The 22717-nt window shown below is 40.5% G+C and overlaps 1 protein-coding gene and 1 long non-coding RNA gene across 5 annotated transcripts in view; one reads left to right on the top strand and one right to left on the bottom strand.

Annotated features, from left to right (window-relative positions):
* Window positions 1-22717, top strand: part of LOC308475470 — a 597484-nt gene that overhangs the window by 215273 nt on the left and 359494 nt on the right. The window lies entirely within an intron of this gene.
* Window positions 1-22717, bottom strand: part of TSPAN18 (tetraspanin 18) — a 160258-nt gene that overhangs the window by 71289 nt on the left and 66252 nt on the right. For all 4 annotated transcript variants that reach the window (XM_081002259.1, XM_081002257.1, XM_081002258.1 and 1 more), the window contains one exon: window positions 1904-1987. The gene's annotated coding sequence lies outside the window, so the exon portion shown is untranslated. The remainder of the gene's footprint in view (window positions 1-1903; window positions 1988-22717) is intronic.

Below are 22717 nucleotides of genomic sequence, written 5' to 3' on the forward strand. Positions count from 1 at the left end.
ATCTGTTGAGGTTCTACAGACTTTTTTTATCAGACACACAGATGGTGTTCACTATCTGGCCAACCCTTACATATGCTACATGAATATACGGTCATATAATATATGGTAACTGCCTCTTCAAGGAATATATTGTTTGCTGTCCTCTCTTCCATGGTAAGATATGTCAAGATGACATTCACAACCACTGTGATGCAGATGTAACTATAAAATGTATGCCATATATTCAATGCAAGGGAATGAGCCAAGGTTCCAATATGTACTATGCTGTTAGCTCTCCTTCAGTGGAATATTTGGTGTCATGTGTAGCTACTTAAAAGGAACATTATGTCAGCTCCTAACTGTGGTTTAGAGAGGGTCAGGACCAAACAGCAATCAGGATCAGAGGGCTTGATCCATCCAAAGCTATTTTAGTATGAGCCCAACTCTCCCACATTTTCCAGTGTTATCAGTGACATTTCCAGACAAGCTCCTGGGCTCTTTACTGAACAAATCAGTAGGGCATCATGGACCTTTCTAAACTTCTAAAGTTGCCTCATTTTTCTGGGGTTAAATGCCTCTCTTGCCAAGTTCCTTTAGCATTCAGCTGAAACCAGCATATGAACAGGCACAAATATTTTTTAACAATGTAGAAAAAGTTGTGAAAACACTAGCTTTAAAAAGCTAGCTACCATAGATAATGATGAAAGTGAATGAGATTTTACTCTCTGCTAAAGATAAAACTGCTCCAGCGTCTCCAGTGGGAGAGTGTCAGAAAATACTCTGTTTAGTGTCTAGTGATATGGCCCTTCCTTCAGGCATTTTAAACTGGGCTTGCATATTAAAAGGACTACAATTTTAACACTGAACCATCTATTACAAATTCTGTGCATAAGCATCTGTAGCTTCATGTAAACTTCAGATTGAAGCATCTCTCTCTTTCGGATGAAAACAGAAGTGTTAATGTTTCCACACTGGGCGCAAATGCTATGTTTATCTACAGAGAAAGTACACAGCAGAAAACTCCAGGGAAAAACAGGGAACAAATAATGCAGCCACCTTGTGCATGTGAATGAAGACTTCTCATGTAAATGTATCATTACCATAGGAGGAAGCACCAAAGCAGAGAGAGAGAGAGAGAGAGAAACAGTACAAATGATAAAAAGCAGTATAGATAAATGAAGATTTACTAATTTCCCTGGAATTTTCCACATTATCTTCAACTGCACTGGATCTTCCTTTAGGATAGTCACAAAACACAATCCAGCAGCAACCCTACATTATCTGATCCATGTACCAAGGATTCGGGGTCATTCGAAGTTCACAGAGTGGTTTACAATGTGGATGGTGAAGGTGTAGTACAACAAACCAAGAACTGGACTCCTTCTCTCATCTTGTATTAGTTGCAATTGCAGAAATGCAGGCTTTAAAAAATCTGTCAGATTTATTTTATTAGAATGTGGGATATCCTTTCAAAGCAAAAGAGGCAGAAATCCCCATTGTTTCAAATAAGCCTCTGCAATGCATGGCAGAGGATACCATTAGCTGCTGGTAGTTTGTCTTGAATGGCTTTCATCTTTTTAAACGACTGTTAGAACAATGTAAAGTCCTGTGAACATATAAGAGGCAAAGCTTTTCTAGGGAAAGGCAGAGGAAGCATATTGGACAAATGCAACAAGACGGTGTATCACAATAGGAAGTACCACTCACCCTATTCCTGACTTAGAGGTGCACTGAGTCACTTCAGGGGAAAATGCAGGGTCTAATTAATATAGAAGAAGAAGAAGAAGAAGAAGAAGAAGAAGAAGAAGAAGAAGAAGAAGAAGAAGAAGAAGAAGAAGAAGAAAAAGAAGAAGAAGTAATAATAATAATAATAATAATAATAATAATAATAATAATAGGCACACACTCACTTGCCATTCCTTACCTTAGTTTTGTTTAGTGGGGGCTATCAGGCTTGAACAGGAGGATGTAACACCAGCAACCTACAGCAACATGTGCATTCAGTGACCTGTGGGAAGTAGTAAGAGAATACGGTACATTAGAATGCCCAAAAGCCAGAAGAATATTAGGTCTTCCCAGTTCAACATCATCCTCTGCTAGTTTGCAGAGTTTACTCAAAGTGCAGTTTGCTGGTAATGTTAAACTATGGTTTGATTAGACCAGGAAGTAACATAAAGCACAATGTATAAAGGGAGAAGGAAGTGAAGAAGGAAGGAAGTGGATAGTTCTTAATCCTCCAAATCATAGTTTGGGGATACAGATACAACACCAGCATGCAATTTGATGAAGCCAATGCCAGGGACCCAGGAGGGTCCACCGCTGTGAACTGAGGGAACCCTTTTAACTATTTTTGCCTGCACATCTCCCAGAAACCACCATCAACAAGAAAACTGTCCTTGGGAGGGGCTGAAAGCGGTGCTATTTTTCTAGAAAAAGAGGTGTCGGAACTGAGTTCCTAAGAGTTCCCCCAGAAAAAAAATCCTGCCTAAAAGGATGGTTTGCTCACTCACTCTCAGCATTAGGTAGCAAGGGAAAGATGTGAAACACTCTCCCCAGAAATATTCATTTGGTGGTGGTGGGGAGAGTGAATTCAGTGACAGTGGGCATTTTTCCTTTCCATTAAGAAGGAACAATGCGTTTTTTATATAAAACTGTCCATAGTCTGTCACTCTTTTAACTGATGCACCACTGTAATTAGGGTCACTAATGGAACTTTCTGAATAGCAAAGGCAAGCACTCAGAGGAGAAAGTTTATGTTGTGTACCATCTATTATATTCTGCCTAGTATAGTAGTCAGAAGTTGTAAAAGTGAGTTTTCACAGCCTTTAATAATGGTCAATAAATCATTGCTCACTTCTCTATTTTCATGAGTTTTGTTTCGCCCGTTTCCAAGAGTGTGGGTGTTATTCCTATCTTGGATTCTCCCAAGGAAAAAATCCAGGACTGGGAGTCTGGTCTACCCAGACCTTTCCTTGTTCCACTTACCTCTACTTGATTAGAATCAAGGAAGCTCCCACAGTCAGTCATTCACATCTATATTCACATGAGTGTGGGTGTGTGATGCCACCCTAACCCTCCACAGGGCAAAAAACTAAGTGTGTGTATAAATAATTACTGAACATGCTGTATTTTAAAAAAACAACAACAACAATAGGTGTCATGGGTTGAAGAAGTAGAAACCAAGCCTATAGCACTCTTAGGCCTGTGACACCTAGTGTGATTCAGAATATATCCTCCAGGTTGTCATGCATCTGAACTCCAGCTATATGATACAGATGGTTCCTGGAGGTGACACAAAACAAAAGCAGCCATTGTCCATTTGCACCTCCTCATTCATTAACAATAACTGTGGTCCCATACTCTCCTAGATACTATTGCAGAATATATTGGGGGGGGGGGGGTTTCTACAATATTCCAGTCAGGATGACAACCAAATTCTTAGCACAGCAATTGTGTCTATAAATGCAGCCACATGCAAGCTCCCTGTGAAATAATCTGGATAGGGTAATTGTCGCATCGTCCAAGCTGCTGAGGCCAATGGGCTGAGTACTAGATAGAGAGGATTTTAGTTCATTTGGATCACTTACTATGTTCTTTGTCTCAGTACCTTGTTGATGAGAAGGAACATTTCTCATTCTAATATGTTTTTCTAAGCACTCCTTCCCATGTGCCTCACATGCCTCCTAAAATGATATTCATAGTCATATGAAACGAGTTAGCCAGGCATAGAAGGAAAAATGAGCTTGTGTGTAGTATGGAGGAGGGAAAAGGAAGAGATTCTGGCTGTATGTATACAAAGAGACAACAATAGAATGGAATGAGACTAACCCTTAAATTGAGCTTCTTGTGAGTCATGAGCAGCAATAAAGAAATGTAAAAATAATGACGAACTGGTTCATTTTACGTCAACCACAGTGTACATACATCTCAGTAGATCAAATGAAGCTAAATACAGCTACAGATACAGCACTAATTTGACAGGCTCTGAGATAAGCCCACTAGGAATCATAATTTCAGCTTTGTGTGTTTTAAAATAGCAGAAGGCTTGCTGTTCGATATGTTTATTTACAGACGTAGCTTACTAGTTCTATGAAAGGTAAAGGCATACATGAGAGGTTTGACCTGACAAACTGTGTGGAACAGACAGCAGGGATGCCATTCCAGATTTCAGGGGTGAGGGGGGGAAATCAGTAGGTGACTGAATTTTTTTTTAAGTCCATGATGCATGGTGATTGTGGGATGCCTGCCTAATATACAGACACAGTTAGTTATTTAAAGTCAAGGTAGCTGATCACATATAGCTGCTTCTGAGGAATAACAACAGGTAACCTTCAGTGTTGGTGAGGGATCAGGATAAGAAGTCCTGAAGCCACTGCTGATGAGGAACACTCCAGAATGTATTTTGTATAGTTAAGTTTTTACCTTTATCTTCAGTACATTGTATTTTATTTTATTGCTATGGCTAGAGGCTGATGCAAATAAAGATGAACACTATTACCAAAAAATTGTTCAAGAGTATATTCTATCCCTAGAGAAAATGGGGGACACCCCACCCCCAATTTCTCTACTCACTAACAGGATGAAGAATTTTGAGATGCTATTTGCACACAGCTTCATCGCATACCAGTACTTGACAGGTATGCCTGTTTCACATTTGCTAAACAAAGGCTTCATATTTACTGAATGAAGTATTCATATTTATGGCAGTGAAGTAATTTACTTCAGCAGCTGCTCAGCTGAGACACTGCAGTCAAACCATGATTTTGCTGTCAGGAAAGTGATCACGGCTTACACGCAACGTCTCCCCTTCCACACATGTGAAACTTCCCTCCTTCACTTTCTGGTGTAGAGTAACTACAATGATCAGAAACCCACTTTAAACTAGTCTTATTCACACATTACACAGATCACAGCAGGAACTATTTTGGAGTTACAGTGATTACTTGGAGCAGAGCTGCATTTTAGCGTAGCATTCTGCCGGTGTCCACATCACATTTTCTGAAACTGTCTGAAGAGAAAGCCCAGCATTCAGCCTCCTGATCACATGTAGAGCCAACTGCACGATCAGCAGAACTGCACAATCATGTGGAGGCTGTTACACGCAAGTAACACGTGACTAGGGCTGTGTTCCTTTTTTCCACTTTGTAGTCACACTATGATTGGAAGCAGTCATAATTTTCCTGAGTCTAATATACTGGCAAACCATCGTCACCATGAACTATGCCAGCATCTAACATTTCACAGCCTAAACATGAAGCATTTCATAAACCAGTAATTTGCATACTAGTAAACTCATATGATCCTGTTTCCATGGGGAAAATAATATTTGGGAGACATTTTCCCATTATGACCGATCCCATGATAACACACTTTTTTTAGATTTGTGGGTGAGGCTTGCTCAGAGCTTATATGGTTGTATGGAGAATTTGGTGGCATTCAAGTAAAAAAAGGGGGGACCTTATGACTTTTAAAGTTAATGGTCTGTGTTTGACCAGCCAGGTAAATTCCATTGGAAAGCAGCTTCTAGTACTGGGTAGACAAAACTGCGCACATAGTAAGGACAAAGGTACCACACCTTTTACACAACTAAAGCTGAAGGCATTGCAGTCTTCTTAGGAAAAGCACACGTTCTTTAAACCTGTGATATAAATCTCAATAAAGTCTCCTAAGCAAAAGTCAAACACAGTTCTGTGTCCATGAAGGGAGACCTTCTTTAACAAGAGAAGAGGATAATAATTAAGTAGCTAATGAATTATCTTTTTATCAGGCTAGTAATGAGCAATAAAGGAAGTCACACACAGACTAGAAGCAGAACAATTTGCAGTGGTCAAGGATGATGGGAGATCCTGTCCAATAACATCAGGGGCAGGAAACAGATGAGCTACCCTTTCTCAATAGCCTAAAACAGAGCACTTGTGAGAATCATTCACAAAAAATTCACATGTCATAGAGCTTAAGACAGACACAAATAAAACAATATGAAACTCTGGACAGTCTTCAGGGATGCTGATTATTTGTATCCATTTTGGTCTAACTTCAGGTCTGGTTATGATTTGGAAATGGCCTTGACCACCCTGATGGCTGACATATAAAAGAGAATATGCTGCCCTTTTTGTTCTCCTCCTGGTTTTTATGCTTTGTAGACTGCTTAGAAATCATCTTAACTTTAAGAGATATATAAATTAATGAGTGGTGGTGATAAAAGACAATGAGAGGACAGACCCTACAGGCTGCGACTCAGAGCAACAGAGAATAAGGCTTTCTTCTGAGGAAACTGGTCTAAACATATAAACTATTATTCTTATTATATTTATTTATATCCTAGCCTTTTCCCTGACAGGGACTCAAGGCAGCTTACAGCTAGATAAAGTACAACTAATCAATGCAGGGTATCAGATTCCAAGACTTGATCAGTTGCCAACAGTCTACATAGTGAAAATGAAAGGAGTTCTAAACACAGCAATTAGGGAGCAATATATGTAACACAATGCCCAGCTGGGACATAACAAGAATACTTGCCATTTTTTCAGTCAATGATATACCTCCACAAACCCATAGAGGCCTCATTCTGTCAAGAAGAGTCAGAGCATGAGCAAGTCTAAGCAATTCCTCAATAAAGATGAGCAACTCCATGAAGATTCTTCTCTTTCTCCCACTCCCCTTTCTCTGCCCAATGTTTCCTTCAGAAATTCTATTAGATATGCATCACGGTCTATATAATTAATTAGAAAGGCTCAAAAGTCCAATCACAAATTCTTTGAAAAGGGCAGATATGAAAGAGTCTCATCTTCCAAGCAGAAGGCTCCCAGGAGAATCCATTTTCTTCATGTCACATCAACAAGAGTGTGTATGACAAGCACTTCCAACATTCAATGCAGTGCTTGATACCCTTAATTGCAGGACATTAATGCTGACCTGACCAATTAAAACTGTGTTGTGGCTCATGTCTTCCTGAAGCAGATGTTTCATATATTACCTGCATGTTATCAATCAACACAGTTAATACTCCTACCATATGAGATAATTATTTTGCAATTACATTGAAACAAATGATATTTCTTGCAAAAGGTTCCACTAATTATCCATGCTTGCCAAAGGGTAGGGATAATGGGATATTTTTCTTCGATCGCTGCCTCTCATTAATCCTAACACCCTCCTGGCCCCAAAGATGGAATGGAGGGGGGGAGAAATTGACAGCACTTCCAGAGTGATAGAATTATGCTATCTGAAGATGCAGGTTCCATAACAGAGTCTCTGGATAATGAATGGCAAAGTTCCAAATCACTTTGCATTGCTTTTCCTTAGACCAGCATTGCTGCTGCTCCCATCCCGCCCCCCCCCCCCCCCGCCAGTCTAAGCTATATAAACAGCAAACACAATTGTCTCCATATAAACCTTTCATTTTTGATGAAATTTCCTTTTGCTTGTCTGGGAAGCTAAGGCTTATCATAATATTAGTATGCAATGGCTGCGGCTGTAAATTTTAATTGGCTAAACTAGTAGATTAACTAACCTTTAGCTGATTAATTGGTAGAGGCTAATTTTAATTGGAAGGACTGTGAGTTAAGATCACGCTTATTATTCTAGTGCAGGTCTAGAACTATTTAGTTTCTTTAAAAAAATTAAAAAAAAAAACTTCAGCATTTTTATACGAAAATCCAACCCATGGAAATTTGGCCTGGAGGAAATGTTTTGAGGCTATTTTGGTTCTTCTGTGCTACTGTCATGGGGAATGAGAAAAAAAAATGATATATGATATTTCTTTCCAACTGGACACTGTTTTTTTAAAAAATCATCTCACCTGCTGAATAAACCTATGCTGATATGTGTATTTGCTCACATTCAAAACCAATTAATTGACTAACTCAATTCCAAATGATTAATCATCAGTAACAAATGGTAGATCAGTGGACAGCATAAATTGGGTGTGGGAAACCTTTATCCCTCCAGATGATGCTGAAGTACAACTCTCATCATCTTTGGCCATTATCTTTGCTAAGGCTAATGGCAAGTGTAGTTCAGAAACATCTGGACTGCCAAAGCTTCCCCAGTCCTGCCCAAAACATTTTCTATACATCTCCTTCCTTTTTTGCTTTCATTGTCTCAGGCAAGTGCAAACAATTCCTTCAAATCATAAGGAATAGCAAAGGAAACCTCACATTTAAGTGACGTCGCTCAATAAATTTCCAATACCCAACTGTTGTATAGTCTTAATTTTTCAATGTTCTCCACCTCTTTTTTGTTCCCACTCTCACATCTATCCTCTGTGATTATTTCAGGTTTCTAACCCTGTACAGATAAAGTATGCATTTTGATCTTGTACAACCAACTCTTCCTGACTTTGACAACACCTGCAAATTGCAATTCCAAGCTCTGTGCTTAAAATCTCTGCTGAAGCTTGTGCAAATTACAGCAACAGATTGGGTATCGAATGAAGCTACATTTGGAAAGGGTCTTAAAAACTGCAGCCACATAGTATGCCTTGTGGATCTCTGGACTGATATGTGAATACCTAAGAACAGAGTTTACTTTAACGGAGCTGTAAATTCTACAACTTCGATAGAACAATAAGCATTTTTTTCAACATCTTAGAAACCTTTACAAAAAATATCCAGCCTGCGAATTTGCTTCTTCAGTAGCTGAAAAGGCATGAAAGTGAAAAATGAACTGGTATGCAAGCAGGAGGGCTTTCTAAACTTGTGGCTCCTGACTCACTTTGTCTCAAATGCAAAGTTCAGTCCAGGGAGTACATATCGCTGATCCCCATCTCCTACGTATTACTTTTTCAGTAAACAATCTCCAGTTTTCAACCACAAGGAATATATCCCTAAAATGTAATTATTTTACTTTAAAATAAAAGAATACTAATTTTGAAAGACTTAGCAATGATATTTGAAGAAGAGCTAATCACAAGCGAGCCTACAGACATCAGTAAGCATTTCTGAAGAAGCATTGAGAGCTGTCCTAAAATCCCCTAGAAATGAAGAGTCAAAGCTGGTGAAATTAAATTCCAATCACTTGGATGCAATCTATACACTCATGACCACAATAAACACAGCTATTGCATATTGTGTGTTTTGGCATTATCATCAAGTTCCAGGCATCTAGGACTTGGCTCACTGCCACCACAAAAGGGTTCACAGCTTCAGGCTAATGAATTTTGTGGCCAGTGCACAAAATGTGAATGCCAAGTAGAAAGGGAAACCATTTCCAAAGGCACCATGTAAGATAAATATTCCTGTTTCATTCCATGAAAAAACCTCAACTGTACCAATTTTTTCTTATTCCATCTGCTTACATCTTAACTATGGATTCCAATGGTAGTTTCCAAATCAGATTCCCACCCCCCAAAGAAGCTATAAAGTCCTGAGGTTTCTTGTGTGTTTTCTTACTTTTTACTTGCAATGGTAACACCACATCTCACACCAAATCTTGCTTTTGCTCACTGCATATCTATCAATTAAAACTTCTCAAGAGGCTGTTACAATTCAGACTGAATAAATCTGTTTTCCTAATTTTGCTCAAAATGCTAATTTTCAAAGCAACTATATTTTCTGCTAAAAACAATATATGTACTTAGGCTGTGGCTTTCTGAGTCCTGTGCAGCTGTTCATAACAAACAATACTTGCCTTTGCATTTGAAAACAATACTTGTCTTTGCATTTCTGTTGACAATACTATTATGCCATCCATCTTTTGTCTTGTTGGGAGTTTTTTGTTAAAATACTTTCAGTATCTTACATAATGATTGATGCCAATACCCTGCTTTCTCTCCACACCCTGACATTCTAAGATTCATGATGGAAGGGGGAAAACTTAACAGTGTGATCCTATAAAAGTCTGCCCCACAGTAAAACTCATTGGTTTTAATGGAGCCCACTCCTATATAAGTATGTACAGGATTACAACTTTAATCCTATTTTGATTATAGTCTAAAAGCTCAAAATCCTTTATACATATTCAGCTGATTTGCACTTCATGCGAAGCCAAACCATGTAAACCCAAGGGCAAACCTTGGCTACAGTTTGTGGTTTGCCTAGAGTGAGGCAAACCATGTGCCTGGATTTGGACAACACCCCGTGCCAAACTATGGCTCAAGCTCACAGTAGCAAAAGCACTGGAGGAGGAAAGCAGTGGTCAGAATCTCCCCTCCAAGAACCTGCAGACTTGTGATAAACCATAGTTTGATTTAGTGAACCACCTCACTGTAATATGTAACAAAATAATCCAGAAAATGCTAAGAAATCCATATATGATCAGATCATAAATGAGTCCTGTCTACTCTGAATGGCAGAAGCACTCCATGACACTCCTGTTGTACCTAGAAAAGGTGCCAGAGATTGCATGATATATCATGGGGAGTGCCTAGAATCAATTGTGCAGCTCCAAAGGCACAGTGTGGTTCCTGACAGCACTGCTTCTGCAAGCCACGTTCTTCCAAGTGTTTGCCTCCTGCATTTGGTGATCTTCCTCTTTCCTAGAGGCATCCCCCATGTGCCACTCTTCCAGGACAGTCTGTTCTGCTCTGTCCAGAAATTCTGCATGTTCCCTAATGACTCAAAGTGTGGATAAGCCAAGGTGTTGTATTTTTCTTCCAAAAAGTCAACCACCTTACCCTTGCTGCAGGTATAGCGTTGCACATCTTCAGGCAGGCAAACAAACATGGCACCGATGTTGCTGTAGCTCCCTTGCCATTCATGTCTCCTGGTCCTATGTACATGGTGACACAGCACTCTGGGCCTCCCCCCCACAAATGCCCCTGCTCAATGCCCCTCACAAACACCCCTGTTTACTAGCCCAGTTCATGAGCTCCTGGAGTACTACTGCTAGGAGTAGTGCAATGGACATCCCTGTTAATCTTCACTATATGAACTAGTTCATAAAAAAGCTGATGACCTCTTGCCAAAGATGGTAATAACTTAAGCCAATGGTTCCCAAACCCCTTCCCCCGCAGCCCAACTACTTGAAAATTGCTGGAGGTCTTGGTGAACAACTCAATGGTTATTCTGCCTGTTGTAGCAATAGTACTGCACTGTGCTGGGTGTGGCATGATTCTTAATTGTATTTTTGCACAGACCATCTGGATGTTGGTTGTGGACCACTATTGGTCCGCAGACCACCATTAGGGAACTCCTGACTTAGACGACTATGAAGAAATTCATTTATTTATGCTGGTGAAGTTGATACAGCCAGGAGAAAAACACTGAATATGCTGATGTTTTCCTGCTTGTAGGTCTACAATTCCTGCGTAAAATGAAACACAAAATATGTTTAATGGCAAATTAAGTTAAGAAGCTTCTAATGTTATATAGTACCAAGATTCTTAATTCATTGCAAACACAATGGACTTGCAGGACAAGAGACAAACCTGGATATACATGAAAGAGGTGCCACTTCCCATTTCAGGGGCTTAGACCTAAAGCTACTTTTGGCATGATGGTAGCTGTGCCATCAATGCTGGTACTGTTAATTTATCTGAACTGGCAGCAATTGGCTCAAAGGTCAGCACTCTGAATGTAAGGTTTTGTGTTAAACACTACTTTTGGAAGTACGCTGAAAGGAATTTTTTTCTTCACATTTTGCTAAAGTATCCTGTTCTAGACATCCTGTTGCTAAATGCCAAAAAGAATGGCAAAACACCAATTTTCCTCCAGACTGAATGTTTTTAGTTTCTCAAGGAAGAAGCTGGAGTTACTTCAAGGGGAACTGTAACCTCATTGGCTTGGATTTGTTTGGTTCATGAACTTCTTTGTTTTCATAATGATGCAGCCTTGTGAGTGATTCCTGTGCTTTGTTTTTATCCAGAAAGCTTTATATTCCCCGACTTGACTGAAATTACAAGTTTCCTGCTACACAGGGGATCTGCTCACTCTACAGATCTATCTCAGATCTGCCGAGTAAACAACTTGGGCTTAATTTATGAGAGCAAGGAAAAAATGGTGGTCTGTTTCCTTTCAAGATCCATTAGCACAATAATCTACCAATGGGGAAGATCCATTCCAGTTTCCTGTTTAAAGGATCCATCCATCCTGCGCATTGACATTTTATCTTTATATTTTTGAGATTAACTAGGTTTATATGAAGCTTGTTAGGGGGTTGGGAGAAAACCTAGACATAGTAACCTTACATAATATTTTTAAAGCAAAGTTAAGCAACAGCAACTTTTTGTTAGATCTGGCATGTAATCTTAAGTGTAATATTGCTTTCAGAGGTAACGTAATAGCCATGAAGAACCAGGCAGGAAACCTTACCCTAAATTGCTTAAAACAACCACCACCACCACCACCACTGATTATTTATTTCCTTCCCATGGATGACACCCTCCCCTTAACCTGTACCAAATAGTGGGGGGGGGGGGAATGTTTTGGGAAGGATGGGTTACATAGTTCTTCACAAGGATATAAGTCTGGGATAATGAAGTGAGCAAATGAGACTAATGCCTCCGGAATTGAAAGAAAGGAGAAATAATTGAAAAGGACCAGGGAGAGTCTGCAAATACTGCACTGGGAATGCAGATCTCAGTGGATTGGAAAGGGCTCTCATGTGGCCACACTAGTTAAGAGCACTCATATTACACTGTGTGCTTAGCTGCACATTTGGGATAGATTTCTCTCTTCCTGTTGGGGTCACCAATCAAAGGTGACACAGACAATGGTCATCTCCTTTGAGGTTTTATTTAAATAGAAATCTTCAGGACAGGAGAGGGACATCATCTCACAGATGACTTCCCACACTTGTAGAACAGGATTAGAAGATTCAAGGAGACACAATTAAGCTGTTTTTCCTTCACAGCAAGAGAAATTATCTTGAGTTTCCTTCTTTGTAACTTTTATTCTTTCCTTCACTCTGGATTTGCAACCCATCTGCTATATAATATTTAGCTGCAAACTTTCCACTGAATCTCTCTTGAAAACTTTCTTAAAAGGCTGTCTCGCCAGTCCCAAGGGTACTGTCAGAAGAACATTTTCAGACTCCCCGAAACCATGTGTTGTTTCCTTCTGAAAGTGTTCCAGCCATAGCTTATCCAGAAAAGCAAGTGTGCTGTTTAGTTTCTCAAGTAGCATTCTTACACAGATGGTAAAACTAAAGCAAAAAGAATTGCCATAATTTCATCAAGACCACAAATAATGGGCCACCATACAGGAGATGTTTAAGTTCTGAAGATCTTGCAACACATGACAACTGAATGTTTAACAAATTATCTGGTATGTCAAGTTTCTTTGCATGCTGTATCTCACAATGTACCTTCACTTTCCAAAACCATGGCAAGCAAGTGCCACTCATCCTTTAGTGAAGAGTTGAGAAAATGAACCCCAAAGTAACTTCTTGCTATCTTTCCTCCATATTCTCCCACATTTGAGGGGTGAATCCACACTCAGGACCCTTGAATATATATATTGAACGCTTAAGGATTTGCAGGTACTGTAGAGCTGACATTTAGTTCCCCTTGATCTATTCTTTAAATTGTAGCCACACAAAAAAAACTTGTTAGTAATGCACAAGTTATAGGGATATGCTGGAAGTAAGCTGAAAATGCTTGTACCAAGCACCTAATTCAAAACCTTAAATGACTTCAAGATTAATCTAGACTTCCTACTGTACCTCAAATATTGCTGTCTTACCAACACTCTAAGGCTCCAATCTTAGGATTCTATTTCTACCAAATACACCAGCATTTCTTTCAGCAACACCTTTATTTTGTCCATATTGTTACCACATGTCCTTGTTTACTTGTGCATACAACTTCACACATACACTCAAGGAACACATGCTGGGACTTCTTATCTAGAGTCACAGCATGCCACAGCAAAACATTCTGTTTTCAGGAGAAGCAATGAGAAAACAAGCCAGAGTTTATTCAATACTTGTATGGGTGTTTTATTACAAAAATAGGCAGTGTAAACACACGTTGGACAGGCAATTATTTGGTTAAAGCTATGGACATAGGAAGGAAATGGGGAAACTAGGCAAGACGGAACTCTTATTCAGCGGGTATTCTGTAAACTACGAGATTGCCCTTTGCACCAGGACTTGAATGGGTTATTTCTTAGGACTTCCATTGGCTAGGTTTAAACAAGAAGTTGTGGTTCTTTTTTCTGCAATCATCCAAGGAAACAGCTGATATGAAGGGGGAGCCCAGACACAGCTAAGTCCCTTGGTTCTCCTTGAGCCCTATATAGTATGGAACTTCAGGTTAAGGTCACGAGTTCACCTGGAGTCCTAGCCAAAATGGGAACAAAAATTAAAAGTTGGTAGGGAAGGAATAGTGAAATAGATTTCAAAATGAATTCCTCTCATCCCCAGATGACTCTGCACAGTGGAAATTTGAAGATGCTGGAACAATTCTTTCTGTTAATCTAACTCCCAGTTGGCCTCTTTAAGGAAGCAAAATGAATAATGAAAACATATAAGCTGCTTTCATTAGTGACTTTGAGCTCTCACTTCCTGCCTGATCTTTAAACATCAAAACTGAGCCCCTTTACCCCTCCCTTGTGCAGAGTGATTGGTGCTTCTGTACAACTCCCCAAAGATATAAAGGGGCACCTAATGCATTTATTACGTCATGGTCACTATCATACATTCTTTTCAAAATGTGATAATCCTCTCCACACGGTATTGAATTTCCCAGTGGGTTCTTTTGCCGTCAGGTTAATAACCTTTATATTATGTAGACAGAGAGGGAGAGATTAACAGGGATTGTACTTAATCCAAGTGTGTAGTATTCTTTCTGCTTTGGACTTTATTCCCTTGTGGATTCTTTCAGTCTCCATTTGCTACTGGATGATTAAACCAAATTGACACAACTCTTGAAAGGTTAGAGAAATCTCTCTTCCCAAGCCATTCACTAGCATACATGTCTTGCTTTGAGACAGTGAAAGAATAGGAATCCACTAGCCAGACTCGGCCAAATGTATTCACATAGGATTGTTTACATATTTTAATGTCTCCATTCCTTTCTGACCCATATTATCTAATATTTTAAAATATTTCATACAAAAGCCATGAATTTTAATTGTTTGTATCTGATGCTTAAAGAGTCTTCACAGAATTTGAAGCAAATTGTCTCTTTATTCATCTGCTTGTTGCATCATCAAAGCAACTATTTATTCAGATGAAAGCCAGCTCCAATTTGAGTCTGAGCCCAATTCAAAGTACTGGTTTAAACTAGTGAAGCCTTACATGGCTGAGAACCCCTATACTTAAAGAACCACATTTCCTCAAATGAACCAAGACCCTGAGATTGTCATTTGAGGCCCTTCACTCAGAGGCAGCTCCAGAGGGCAGCAACAAGAGAATAGGCCTTTTCTGTAGCAGCTTCCTGTCCATGGAATGCTCTTCCATGGTCTACCTGGGGCCAAATGTTGTCATATCAGTGCCAAGCAAAGATGTTTTTATTTTCCTAGCATTTGTTGGGCAGTACCAATGATTGGAAAGGGACAAAGGTGGTGCTGTGGGTTAAACCACAGAGCCTAGGACTTGCCGATCAGAAGGTCGGCGGTTCATTATTTTTTTTAAAAAATAATGTTTATTACTTTTATAGATTACAAAAAGAGAAAAAAGAAGAGAAAAAGAAAAAACAGAAAAAAGACAAAGAAGGAAAGCAAAAAGAAAAGAAACAATACAATACAATATATAAACAATGCAAAACACAACCTAAACTCAAAACTAAACACATTAAACTAAACAAACCCCACTCCCTAACCTTAACCCTAAATGAAACAAAACAAAAACAATTTTAAAACATACATCATCTCTTTTCCATACTCTATCTTTCATTCCCTTGTTTCCTCGACCTCCTCTCACCTCCCTTTTTGTATTCCACTTCTTTTAATTGTTTCAGCAAATCCTTTCCATCTTTCTCCATTTTCTATCACATTGTAAATAACGTATTTTTTAACCTTATTTTCCATTAAAATTAAAATACTTATATATACTTAACTCCTTATAACATTTCTGCTAAGCCCATAAAAAAATCATTCCACCATTTTTCTATCACTCATTAGTTTTACCATAAGTCTATATATAAACTTTAAATTTTCCAATCTTCTTCCACCATCTCCTCTCCCTGGTTTTGGATTCTGCCAGTCCTTTCCGTCAACTCCATAAAGTCCATCAACCTGGTGATCTTATGTCCGAGGCTCTTAACTCTTTTCCAAGTCCCTTCTGCAGGTCTTCTTCATTTTCTTTAATGCTAAAGAGCAAATCTCGGGGAAACTCCAACCTGTCAATCCTTTTCTTCCTTCTAAACAGAATAGCCAAATTTCCATAGTTAAAGCTACAGTCCATAAAGTATTTCAGGGCATATTTCAAAATTCCTCCAAGTCCAAAGGCCCCCAAAACTTCAATCTCCTCCAGGCCCGAGTCCATGTCCCAAGAGTCAGTTAATCCCTGCATAGAGGGATCTTTCCAACTTTCCTTCTTTCGTCCGAGCCGGGGTCCATTCCTCAGAGTCTGACTTTTCCTAGATTCAATCATAAAAGGCCTCAACTTATAGTCCTCAATTTGCTTCTGTAAAGCCACGGATTTCACTTGTATTACTTTATGTTCAACTTTATGTTCAACAACAGCAGCATTCTCCTTCTCCTCCTTCTCCTCCTTCTCCTCCACCATTTGTCCTGCCAAAATGGATTCCTGTACCAAGTCCTGAATTATTTCTGTGTTGATGTTCGCTTTTTGACTCAAATTAGTCACTTTCTGTTCCAAATTATAAACTTTAAAAGGCATGTCATCCATCTTCTTGTGAAGCTGTCCCAGCGAACAGCTTATCTTACATAAAACAGTCACAATGGCCTCTCCTGTCAACATTTTTAAATGGTCCAAGGTCGCTCTCTGGTTCTCAGAATCCTTTTCTGCAGCTGGAAATCCCCCAGTTACAGTCCTGTAACAGTTTCAAAAGCTCCCTCTAGAGGGAAACAGTCTCCACTTGTATCAGTTCTTTCAGGCACAACTCAAGCATTAAAGATAAAATTTCAGTTACTTTTCCTCTTTTTTAAACGCAGAGGAGGACAATGGAAACAGTATCTTACTCTTATTTAGCTAGCTGTCAAATCCGTTCTGTCAAATGCACTCTCTCCAAATGAATGTTCCCAGGTTCAGAGCAGTGGTAATTTGATTTTTCACTCTCTCCTGCAGGCTCACTAGATCCAAAATTTCCCCCTCTTCTCCTGCTTCCAAGGGGGGCTTTGTATTTTAAACCGATGGAAATTTAATCCTTTGCCAAAAGCTTTCAAAGACTTTAACTTGTAACGTCTTTGCTTCAGTCTATTTACAAAAATGGGAGGCAGACTTCCTGTTTATGACCTCCCGCTTCAGTGCCAAATTTAAGTATTTAAAAATCCAATTTTCCAATTTACTCACGAGTAGTTGTTTAAAATCCAATTGTCCACAGGAAAAAGTCAGCGCTCTCCGGCAACAGCAATGCAGCTTCACTCCGTGAAAAAAGCAGTCGATTCAAAGCACCGCGCCACTCACCCCACGTCGCTCCGTATCCCCAAAACAGGGTTTCCCCGTGAGTAGGGGAGGCGCAAAAGGTGCCAGCCGAATCCCAAGTTCACAAGCTTCTCCCGCTTGTGATTTCAATGGGTCTCCACCTTCGCCGTGGCGGTCAGACCCTATTTTTCACGGAGCATGTTCCTCCCGAACGGAGGAGCTCCGCCATTGCCGGAGGCGTCAACCCGGAAGTCCAGAAGGTCGGCGGTTCAAATCCGCGTGATGGGGTGAGCTCCCGTTGCTCGGTCCCTGCTCCTGCCAACCTAGCAGTTCAAAAGCATATCAAAGTGCAAGTAGATAAATAGGTACCACTTCAGCGGGAAGGTAAACGGCGTTTCCGTGCGCTGCTCTGGTTCGCCAGAAGCGACTTAGTCATGCTGGCCACATGACCCGGAAGCTATACGCCGGCTCCCTCGGCCAATAAAGCAAGATGAGCACCACAACCCCAGAGTCGGTCACGACTGGGTCAGGGGTCCCTTTACCTTTTCTTTACCAATGATTGGATACTTTTCTTCTGAATGTTTTTAATATGCTTGTATATTTTTATTGTTAATTTTATTCACTTTATGTTGCTTTGAGTCTTTTGTTGTGGGAGCTGATACGTAAGTTCAATTAACCTAACCTAATCAACCACACTGGAAGATGTGATGAATGTTCATGCAATGAGCCTCTCTCTGCATTGTGTCATGCATACATGACATCCCAAGAAACCAAAACTCAGTGTCACGACTAGGAGACAGCAACTTAATCAGAATGCCAGGCACAACATTGTAGATATTCTGTTACTGTTTCTGTAATTTTATTTATCCGGTCCAGACCACATTAGTGTTATTTTGCAATACTGCTGTTTCTTGGTTGCCCATGAGCCACACGACGCATAGGAAAAGCACCACTTCTGCCCCTTTATTCCCAGATTTTTCAGAATAATCATATGACAGCCTTTCAATTTACTTCAGTGCCTTGTGCTGCTTATTTCCATAGACTAAACTATTGTAATATGTTCTACGTGGGGCTACCCTTGAGGCTCGTTCAGAAATTGCAGTTAGGATGGAATAATGCAGCCCAGAATTTGGCTAGAACATCTACACATTATTATTTTACACTGGGGGAAGCACATGGGAAAACTTGCTCAGACAGCTCTGAGCTCCAGCCTTCCTGACCTGGAGGAATGGACAGATTCCCACACCTGAAATGACTGCACCAGGAAGCAACTTTGGTAGCCACTCAGAGAATGGAAGACCCAGGCAAGCAGCTTCAATGTGCAGTTGCACATTGTACCAATGCTGGTGGGGTGGGCGGAGAAGATGCCTGCCCTTCTCCTCACCTCTTCATTCACCTGAAAACCTAGAGAGCCACTGTAGACAATACTGAGAGCGATGGACCAAGGGACTGAGTCTAATGGTATAAATTTCTTATGTGTGCTATCTTTCGTGTGTGCTCACAGACCAATTGCTGAACTATCTGTTCCAGGACATTTCCTTGTATCGCTGTAAAAAGGCACTGAATATCCCATGGAAATTACCCGTCCCATTTCTCACTGTTCATGCTTTAACTAAGTCAACAAAAACACTTCTGCATCTGAAACACTTGCACTTTCAAATGTTGGCAGCAGTGACGAACCAAATTCAATACAGACCAAACTCAATCTAGCATGAAAATGGGGGAAGAGGCAGAGGGGGATGTGACTGAAATCCTAGACTGCTTTGGCCTAACAAGAGTATAATTCTACAAAGCAGCACCTACAAACCTGCTTTTAATCACGAACATGTGTGGGCAAAAGAGAAGCTGTACATTAGCAAAAACCACCTGCTATTATATTAACTGTTACAGACTGCTCTGCTTCAAAAAAAAACCTATAGTGTGCTTTCTGAAATGACAAGAGACCTCACCGCTTTAGCTTTTTAAGCAATGCAGGAAGATGAAATGAGAATCTGATATAAAGTTGTCATGAAAACAAGGAATGGCTTAAGCAACTCTTAATATAAAAGATTGAAAGAACGGTTAAACATTCATATTCCCACCCATCTGAGCCCCACTGCCTTGCTATGTTTGCTCCTCACTCAAATAACCTAGGTTAATTTGTTTTGAGTTGCTATTTCCTATAATTTCACATACAGATCCTTTAATCTTGTTATCACATTTGCTTTCCAATACTTAGCATTTGCAAGTCTCTAGCTGCTATGATCACACGGAAAAGAAGGGATAAATTCAACATAATGCTATGGCAATCATTCTATCCCTCCTCCCTCCCTATGCTGTTCTGGGGTTTTCCTGAAGACCCTGAGCCAATGGGGGGGGGGGAACGACCAGGAGTGCAGGGGGGGGAGGGAGGAGTGAAGCCCTGTTGCACTAGTGGGCTTCCATTAGCAGGAATCATTAGCTGAATCCAACCCGTAGTGTCTCTCTATCCTTCACTACCTGACCTTTAAGGTATGTTAACAGAAAGATATCAGGATCAGGACATAATTTCCTCTTAGGAGTTTATTAACTGTTCCTAGAATTTGATTCCAGAATCTCTTGGGCCCTATCTGCACTGCACATTTAAAGCAGCATCATACCATTTTAAACAGTCAGAGCTTCTTCTCCCAATAATCCTGGGAACTGTAGTTTGTTAAGGGAGCTGAGAGTTGCTAGAAAACCCCTACTCCAAGCTAGAATTCCCAGGGTACCCCTGAGAAGAGGGATTGTTGAAACTATATGAGAATTGTAACTTTGTGAGGGGATCAGAAGTATCGTAACAATTCTCAGAACCCTCAACAAACTAGATTTCACAGGGTTCTTTGGGAGGAAGCCATGACTGTTTAAAGTGGCATGATGGTGCTTTAAATGTATAGTGCCTTATCTTATTTATGGGCTCAACAATCAAAATGTTACTTGGCCTGTTCAGCAATCTATGACATAGGCCGTGAATCAGACAAGTATTTTAGCAAATACTGACTGTTGAGCATATGAACTAACTTCAGAAAACCTACCCACTATCCACATGTAAAACAAAGCCTGTACTTTAGCTCTTGCTCTACTGAAAAGAATAGGGAGAAAGAAACTCATAATGAAATCCCAGTGCCAACACATTTACAGTTCTAAACCAGAAAATATTTTCTTTTTTCACTCTCTTTATTCAAGAAGACACACCCATATCAGGGCCAAACGTTTTTAATTTGATAATTTGATAAGAAATTCCCTATTGTTTAGAGATAGTGAACTTCATAAATGTCAGGGCTGGGGATTAATTACTCAGCCATGTACCTTAACACAAGGAGGAATTATCCTCTTGAGCTCAAACTCAGCAAAAGAAGTATTTCAAAAGGTTAAGTCCCCACACATGCCACACACCTTTCTCTATGTAAGGTAAAGGTACCCCTGCCCGTACGGGCCAGTCTTGACAGACTCTAGGGTTGTGCGTCCATCTCACTTAAGAGGCCGGGGGCCAGCGCTGTCCGCAGACACTTCCGGGTCACGTGGCCAGCGTGACAAGCTGCATCTGGCGAGCCAGCGCAGCACACGGAACACCGTTTACCTTCCCGCTAGTAAGCGGTCCCTATTTATCTACTTGCACCCGGGGTGCTTTCGAACTGCTAGGTTGGCAGGCGCTGGGACTGAGCAACGGGAGCGCACCCCGCCGCGGGGATTCGAACCGCCGACCTGATGATCTGCAAGTCCTAGGCGCTGAGGTTTTACCCACAGCGCCACCCGCGTCCCTTTCTCTATGTAGTAGCATATAATTTTACAGTTCAAAACAGCCATGACGTAGAGAGATAGAAGACAGAAATTTAAAACAGAAATTTTCCTTCATTTGTTAAAGATGCATATAGGAAAGGTCTAGTAAATAGCCCTACATGTCATACCTTTGTAAATTTAGATTAGGAACTCAGACAAGAGTATGAGACCTGTGACATGGAATGTACTCTTTTCCAGAGTTAACCTCTCAAATAATCACATCAGGTCTTTTCATTTCTGCCAAATTACCTCTTTTGTCTCTTTCACACTTCGCATTTTGCTACCTGAAAACCAGAGATCAAACTGGAGTTTACAGATAGCAGATCTTAAAACTGGCAAGAGTCTGAAGTTGTATAAAAGCTAACCAGCAGTCCCTGCTCAAGACACACATGTGAAAGTAAATGGACCTTCATAGATGATAGAACGGTAGAGTTGGAAGGGACCCCAAGGGCCAGCTAATCCAACCCCTGGCAATGCAGGAATCTCAACTAAATACAGTGGTACCTCGGGTTAAGTACTTAATTCGTTCCGGAGGTGCGTTCTTAACCTGAAACTGTTCTTAACCTGAAGCACTTAAGCTAATGGGGCCTCCTGCTGCCGCCACGCCGCCAGAACACGATTTCTGTTCTCATCCTGAAGCCCTTAAATGGACCTCCAATTCGGCCCAACAGCTGAACGAACTTCTCTGGTCTGATCAGCTCCAAATAAAAAGGGCTTCCCTTATGCAGGCGGATGAGCCTCTACCAATCTATGACGATTTAGTAGAACTTGTAAAACCAACACTAGCTTGGCCCCCCACAAAGCATGGTAAACAGTTTTTCCACAAAAAATGGTTCGATGAGGAATGCAAAAACTTCAAGAATCATCTGTATAATGAATGGTTGGCATACAGAGCATCAAATGACCCCATGCCAAATAACCGTCTTATCACCCTCAGGAGAAGTTATAAAGCCCTACTAAAGGAAAAGAAGCTCGAGGCAGAAAGAAACAATTGGAACAACCTTTTGATAGCTGCAGAGAATAGAAATCCAGCCTCTTTTTGGCAGTTAATTTCCAGATACCTGGGTAGGCCGTTTGCAAGAATAGAACCCCACATCTCAGCGGACACTTGGGAAAGATACTTCGCCGATCTGTATGCAGCTCATGATGCCTGCGGAGATACGGTGGAGCCGGAAGCACTGCCCGATTGGGACCCAGTTACATGCCCTGAAGTTGAAACTCTCATAGATCGATTTAAAGCAGGCAAGGCCCCCGGTGATGACCTTATATCCATTGATGTCATCAAAGCAAATAAAGATTGGTGGATCCCACTTTTAGCAGCACTTTACACGCATATAAACAAAACAGCAAAATTTCCCTCAAGCTGGAGCTCTGCGTTGATTGTATTAATACATAAGAAAGGACCACGTACAGAGCCGAGCAACTTTAGGCCAATCAGCTTGCTAAATGTCATTGGGAAGATTTACTCGGGATACCTGCTAAACAAACTATCGAAATGGATGGAGGACGACAATATCATTGCCGATGAACA

The sequence above is a fragment of the Podarcis pityusensis genome (genome assembly GCF_964106645.2).
Source record: "Podarcis pityusensis genome assembly, chromosome: 1".
In the NCBI taxonomy this organism is placed as follows: Eukaryota; Metazoa; Chordata; class Lepidosauria; order Squamata; family Lacertidae; genus Podarcis; species Podarcis pityusensis.